The following is a 7,553-nucleotide window of genomic DNA, read 5'->3' on the forward strand; positions in this document are numbered from 1 at the left end:
TCCATGAACTCCATTTGTCTGTTTTGGATATTCTCTTTGTCTCTCTCACATTCCTGGAATGATTTCCTTCCTCCACTCCAACTGCTGACCTCCATGGCTTCCTTCAATTCCCAACAAAAATCCCACCTTTTTTTTTTTTAAACTCTTACCTTCTGTCTTGGAGTCAATGCTATGTATTGGAAACCCCCAAGCCCTCTTCATTCCAGTGCCTTCCCTCTGTTAATTATTTCCTACTTAAACTATACATAGCTTGATTTCTATATATTTGCATATTACTTCCCCTATTAGATTAAAAACTCCTTGAAGGCAGGGGCCTCTTTTGCCTTTCTTCGTATCCCTAGCACTTAATAATTGCTTATTGATTGATTTATTGAAAGAAGGAAATATATTGAATGTATGCCTTCTGAGCACATAATCTCCCTGGTGGTCTCTTGTGGCTGGTGCTCAATATTACACTGCTGGTTTCATTGATTTAGCTTAAAAACCCAATGGTCTTTTGTTATAGTTCTGTTTAAAAGGCCCTCCAGCAAACACTGCGCAAAACTACAAAGAAAAGTTCTTTCCTATCCACTAGCTCTTCCTGTGTTGCCTCTTACCCTGCTCCACATTGCTTTAGCATAGTCACTTTATCCTAATACCTAAAATATATCTCACCCAGGACTACCCTCTCCCTAAATTTCTCTCCATAACTTTACAAACTAGCCCATATAAATCGTAACTATTTCCTTAGTTTTGTGCTCCCATTAAAGCAATTAACAGTTTATATAATACCTTGTTCCAAATACTTGGCCACTAGACTTAACTCTCCCAAAAAGTATTTGACCCAGATAGGAGTTTGTTAATCCAAATGAGTTTCCACCTGAGCAAGATCTTTTTTAAGTTCAAGTGATTTCTTATATTCTTTGCTAGGTACCAGATAGCAACACTCCCCTCCCCACCCAAAATTGGTCAGTCAAGGATGAAATATATTACTATTTTTTAGATGTTTAGTCATATGCCATTAATACTCTAGCCTCCCTTATATATTCGAGTAGCTTTCCACTGAGGTATATGGGATGTCAGGGAGTACTAGCACCTCTGGTATAAGGGCTTGCTAAGCCCTTTTCAGGTCTCCTCAGCCACCTTTGGTATCTCTACCTTTAACCTAACTCTCACCTGTGGCTCCAAAAAGCTGTAGCATTCAAAGCACCAACACCCCAGTAAAACCATGTGGGCACACTGACTAAACCAGGCTGAGAGTAAATGATAAGCCTCAAACCTGTTGGGGAGTTAGGAGGATGCCTACACCAAGCCTGTGAAAACTTCTCCCAGTGGAATGGGCAGATAAGAACAGTTTGTTTCAGCAACCATGAAGGTGATTTAAGCAGTCACTGTGAAGCACTTAGAGCTTGGTCAGATATCAAAGATGTCAATGTAATCCACTTCTTCCTGGGCCACTGCCAGTCATCTTGACCTTTGTTTTGCCTATTCTTCAGTGACTGGAAGAGAGAGTTAGGCTGACTGACTGTGCAACTCTGCCTTACTTAAATCCATTACACAAGCAAGTCCAGATATAACTACATGATGTCACTGGTCCTCTTTGAAAATGAAGGGCAAACAACAACTCTCCACCATGAGCTTACCATACTAACACCAAGCCTGGGACATTTTATTTTTGTAACCTTTGTGTTAGAGACTCCCTTTTTTTCACAAAGGTCAATGGTATACTATGGGGACCTCTCATTTCTATGGATTATTGCCCCCACCCAGAAGAATCTTGGGTAACATTTGGCCCTCTCTCAGAAAGTTGACAGCTGCCATTACAAGCACTACTCCACCATGTGCTGCTCCATCATCCTACTACAGTGTTCTACTCTAAAAGCTTTTTTGCTCCTTCCAGTAGGCATAATTATATCCCTGATGACTTTGTTTAGCTCTGTTTCACTGCTCCCCCCAATTCAATTTTCCTCCAGAAGATTGTATTTGTTAACTTTTCCTTAGCTGGTGCTTTAGCAGACAAATAAAACTCTTTCATACCTTGGAGTTAGAGTACTTCTCATTTTTTGGAAACCTAGTTTGTTATATTCAGGACTCACAGCCCCTGCCCTTCTACTCCAAGGGCTTCTCTCAGGACACCATGGGCATGTTCCCTACTTTCTGTCCTCGGCCAACTCTCTTTTTTCCACTCACAGCCAAGCTAAAATGAGTTAATCCTATTTGTCTCGTCCCTTTGTATCCTACTGAAATGTCAGCACTTCTCAGTGAGACTTTGGGTTCAGAGCATCTTTTCCCCCATTGCTTTTCCTTCATCTGTCTTCTCTTGGGTAGCTGGGTTGGTTTATGCAAAAAACTTCAGTACTGCTTGAAAAAAAAATCCAAAAGGAAAGGAGGGGTAAAATTGGCTGCTTCCACTAGTAATTCATGGACCAAGTACCAGTGACTGAGTTAGACTGGCAAACCTGCCCAAAGATAAATATGTATTCACTATATTTCATAACCTTATAACACTTGCCTTGTCCAAGGGCCAAATTGAGATAACATATGTAAAGCACACTAAAATTCTTTAAATTCTATATAAATGCTATCTATCTTTATTATCCATAATAACAATAATTTTGACACCCCCAATCAATTTTATCAAAACTTACTCAGTTCATTTGTAGTTTAAAGAATAAAGTCATATAGTGAATTAAGCAAAATAGGATTGTTTGAATTAGTTATGTTAATTAATATTGTAGAATAAGAGTTATGTAAATTAGAATCAATTAACCCACCATAAACTGGCAGTATTTTCATCTACCAATGACTATGTTAATTGTATTTTATTTATTAGATGTATTAGATAGATTATTAGATTAGATAGAGTAGATATGTTATAAGGACTTATCACTGACCTGTTCCCCCAGCTCCTAAGTATGTGATGCTTAAAATAAAGGTTCATGTGCCTTGGAAATGCTTCTCACCTCTATGGATCATTATTACCACTAATAAGTTATCTTTGCTTTAAAATCTTAACTTCTTAAAGGTCCACATCACAGTGTTTTGAACTCCAGAATGTTGTTGACCAAACCCCTGCTGAGATGGCCAGAGAGCCTGACCTTGCTAACTAACAGGGTCTCATGACCTGTGGAAAGTCTTATGATAGGTTATTAGTAATTGATGACCTGTAAAAGGCCTATTGACAAAATAGTCATGGTTGTTAAATATTGCTCTTAGCTGATCATAAGACTCCCCCTCTCCCTTTCTGGAAGATGACCAATCATGGAATTGTACTGCCTCATTCTATTTGTGGCATACCATTAATGGCTCAAACAGAGGAGTCCTTTCTCATCAGGAAGGTCCTGGAAGGAACTACTAGTCTTCCTCTTAAATTGAATATACTCAGAGTTCTATTTCATGGTATCTTTGTTACTGATTGGATTCTTTATGTCCACAAAGCACTTATTCTGAGTCTTGTTGAGTCATTTTAGAGCTAGGGGGCACTTTAAGAATATATTAAGGCTCATTTTATAGATGGGGAACAAAAAGCCAAGGTAAATGAAGTGATTTCTTCAAGATCATGCAGCATTAGTGACAAAGTAGAGAACTACACTCTCTAGTAGTGTGATGCAGTAAGAGCCCTGATTCAGGAGCCAGAGGACCCAAGTGCAAATTCGAACTTGTTTACTGCCTGTATGGCTTGGGATACCTCATTTAAACTCTTTGGGTCTCAATTTTCTCAACTGTGAAGAGTGGGGTGAGGGTAGGGATTGGACTTGATGGCCCTGAAGGTCTCTTCTAGAGATCTATGATCTGTGAACTTATGATAGGATTTTGGATAAGGGAAACACAAGAGGAAAAAACATAAAAATCTACTTTATTGTTTTGGAAGGGAAAGAACCCAAGTCTTCTTACAGTCACTTTCAAACTTATCTCAATGAAAAAATTAATTTTGATAGCAGTTTCAATTTACTGATTGCTCTGCTACCTTTTTTCATTTCCATAATTTTCAAGGTTTTAGAACTGTTGTGTCATGATGTGCGATGGGATCCATGAAAAGGGGTCAGTTGGTAAAATTATATGACAATTTTTGATGACCATGAGTGCTAAGTGGTTTTTAATTTGACTTTTATTCTATAAATAAACTTCTTAAACTAAAGAAAGGCAAAAACAAAATCTTTTCTTTCTCCCTGACAAATACTTCATCTTAGGAAAGTTGGTGTGAACTGATTAACTCCAAAGTATCTTTTTTTTTTTACACAGTTCTTCTAAGTGTTTTATTTTTCTGTAAAATCCTTTTTGTCCAAAACTTCATCAAAATTCATCATTTCCACTGTAATCATATCTTATGATTCTGTAAGAGGTTTTTTGAGTGATATAATTCATGGGATGGGGGTGGCAGGGGGAGGATTAAATTTGCATGATTGGCCAGGAAACTAGCACAGAGGACTCTTAAAAATACTAGGGCTCTTACCCTTAATCTCTTCACACAAAGTGATTACTTTTTGAAGTAATACAGTTGAGAGCCAAGGTCTCCAAGGCTGGAGGAGCCTCTTCTCAAGGATGTACACCAGAGATTGCCATAAAGGAATGGAGTTGAGTTCTCATTTGACTGATGTGTGTCAGTTCTAGATTGAGATATTCTATTCTTCTCTAGGGCAGACATATTCAGAGAAAAACCAGTTAAAATCCTAGAGAAGGAAAGCCACACAATTTTCCTTCTATAATCCTGATAGGCAACATTTGATACATTGCAGAAGGTCCTCTGTTCCATAAGTGTCTTATCACTTGGCCAGGCAGAGCCCAAATAGCCTGACTCTATTAAAGGTAGTACAAATCCAAATCATAAACCCTTTTTAGGCATTCACAAGTGCTATAAAGTACTAGATGTGGAAAATGAGAAGAAACAAGTTTTGATATTTCAAAATTAGTTATCAAGTTTGGTAAGATCCATATGAGTACTTTCCCCTACATTTCCAAGTCATTTTCAGTTGTGTCCAATATTTTATGACCTTATTTGGGGTTTTCTTATATGGAAGTAGTTTGCCATTGTCTTTTCCAGCTCGTTTTATTCATGAAGAAACTGAGCCAAAGAAGGTGAAGTGACTTGCCCAGTTTGAACTTGGGAAGATGAGTCTTCCTGACTCCAGGCTTGGCACTCTATCCACTGTTCTACCTAGCTGCCCTTCACCTGTATACATTTCAAGATTCTTGTGAATTCAGATCCTCTGACCTTGGCAATAATTCATCTTAGCCAATTGTCCCCAATGCCTAAAGGTGTGTATATGTGTATATCTCCCCCTCCCTCACCCTGGCAGCTTTCTTCTTATAAACAGGGATATGCTGTAATGGTACAAATATAGACTGTACTTGACTTTTCCACTCAATCTTATTTGACTAAAACCTGAGTGTTGCCCTTACAGTAATCTGTGTCATTTTTCAGTGTCCAACAATGCAATTCAGTTCAAGAGGCATTTATAAAGTGGCTGTCAGAGCTCCAACTAAGAATATTTTCATTTTGAGCAAAAAATCATTGAGTGTAGCAATTTGGAGAGAACAACTTGTACCATGCTGATCATGGCAGAGATGGATTCTGAATATAAATCCCCTGACTCCAAATCCAGAGCTCTTTCTGTTATTCCACATTGCCTTATTTTATATATATGGACACTAAGCCTCACCAAATACGTAAATGGTGGAGTCAAAATTTAAGTGTTTGAAGGACTGACATGTAGAAGAGGGATTTGACTTGTTCTGCTTATCCCTAGAAGGCAGAACTCTATGCAATTGTGAAAGTAGAAGAGAGGCAGATTTAGAGATGAGGAAAAAAAAACCCTTCTAACAATTAGGACTATCCAAAGATGTCATGGGCCCTCTGGGTATATATAGTGGGTTTCCTTTCACTGAAGATTCCCTTCACTGCTTCCCTTTAAGCAAAGGTAGATGGTCAAATTTATATTGTAGAGAGGATTCTTTTTATATACAAATTGGACTAAATGGTTTCTGAAGTCACTTCCAACTCTAATTCTGTAATACCCCCTAAAGTATGCTAAAGAATCAAAGAAAGACTTAATGGAGAAATAAGATGGAGACTTTTAAAAAAGGCTAAGGGTAGTTGTCCTGGAAGAAAGAAGTCTAGCAGTTGTTGGACTTAGGGGTGGGTAATAGAGACAGGAGCATTGATAGAGTAGGTAAAGTTATTGTGGGAGAAAAGGCAGTCTGAGACTTTGCTCTGTAGTGTTTAGGAAGGAGAAGGACACTGTGGCACATGTCTGGTATGTGAGGGTGGGAACTTAAACTCAATAAATACTAGGAACCTCCAAACATATAAAGGAAGCATACCTACTATGGATAGGATTATGTCTCTGTAAGGCTCACTGGACTGTTCCTGAATTTGAAAGCATTTTGAAATTCTTGTTACCTTAAGGTACAAAGATAAACGAAGAAAGAAGGTAACAGAGACTCAAAAGGTATTCCGAAAATATCTCATTTCCAAATACTACCAAAACAAAAAATAAGAGTCAATGAGAAACAAAAGATGTTCTAAATGATGTTCTCCCCCAACACATGTTGCCTAGTTTCATAATCTCTTAACTCCACCAAATTCAAGTATTAGTCTTGAGAATAATGGGGAAAGCATCTTAAACTCTAAGCTTATTTACAGTCAAAATCACTGGTATCTTCTAGTCTTGTGATATTGTGGGAGGAAGGAAAGAGTTAAAAAGGATCTTTAAATAATATCACCTATGGGAATGGTAGGTGGGAGAAGGGGTGGAGAAGATGCTTCATCCTCTCTAATTAACTCTGATGTTTTTCCTTTTGTTTTTGTGTTCTTAATGGTTTCCAGGCTTTTCCTAAGTTTGGAATTGAAGCAAGGGTATACATGTCCTAAAATTGTTCTTTTCCCACTCCTCCCCACCCCACTGACCCTAGTAGGTTTAAGAGCTAGATCTATAATCAACCTGATGGAGTTATAAACCTACCTAATGAAGAAGATAGAAGTCTAAGAGAAATCTTGCTTAATTCTGGTGAGACTTTTCATTCCCTGAATGAAAAAAACCCACCTGCTACTTATTTTGGTTCCAATTTGCCTCAGTGGGTGCCTGAGCAAGCAGATGAAATTCATCAGCTAGTTCACCTCATGACCACATAGTAAATTAGCAAGCAGCCTGTCAATATTCATTCTTCCATTAAACATATTTTTAGTTCCTTCAACACATACAATTTAATATACAATTCTAATTGCTGGAAGAGATTCAAAGAGAAGTTGAAACAAGCTTTACAAATCTTAAGGAATTATACAAATGTAAGTGAGTAATCTAAAACACAATTCTTGCCCTCACAATAATAAAGTATAATCTACTAGGGATGGTGCAATATATAATATAATGTTAATAGCTCGAGTTTATGTAGTGCTGTAATGTTTAAGGCTTTCCACAACTTGACTCCAATTTGCCTTTCTAATTTTGCCTCGCCATTTGCTTGTATGCGCTCAGCATTCCAACCAGACTAGACTACTAACTATTCCTCGATCTGAACAGCACTTCTTCCACCTAGGTGCATTTATTTGCACATACCACTCCTTCTGCCCACCA

The sequence above is a fragment of the Monodelphis domestica genome, chromosome 7, assembly GCF_027887165.1.
Source record: "Monodelphis domestica isolate mMonDom1 chromosome 7, mMonDom1.pri, whole genome shotgun sequence".
NCBI classification, from domain to species: Eukaryota; Metazoa; Chordata; class Mammalia; order Didelphimorphia; family Didelphidae; genus Monodelphis; species Monodelphis domestica.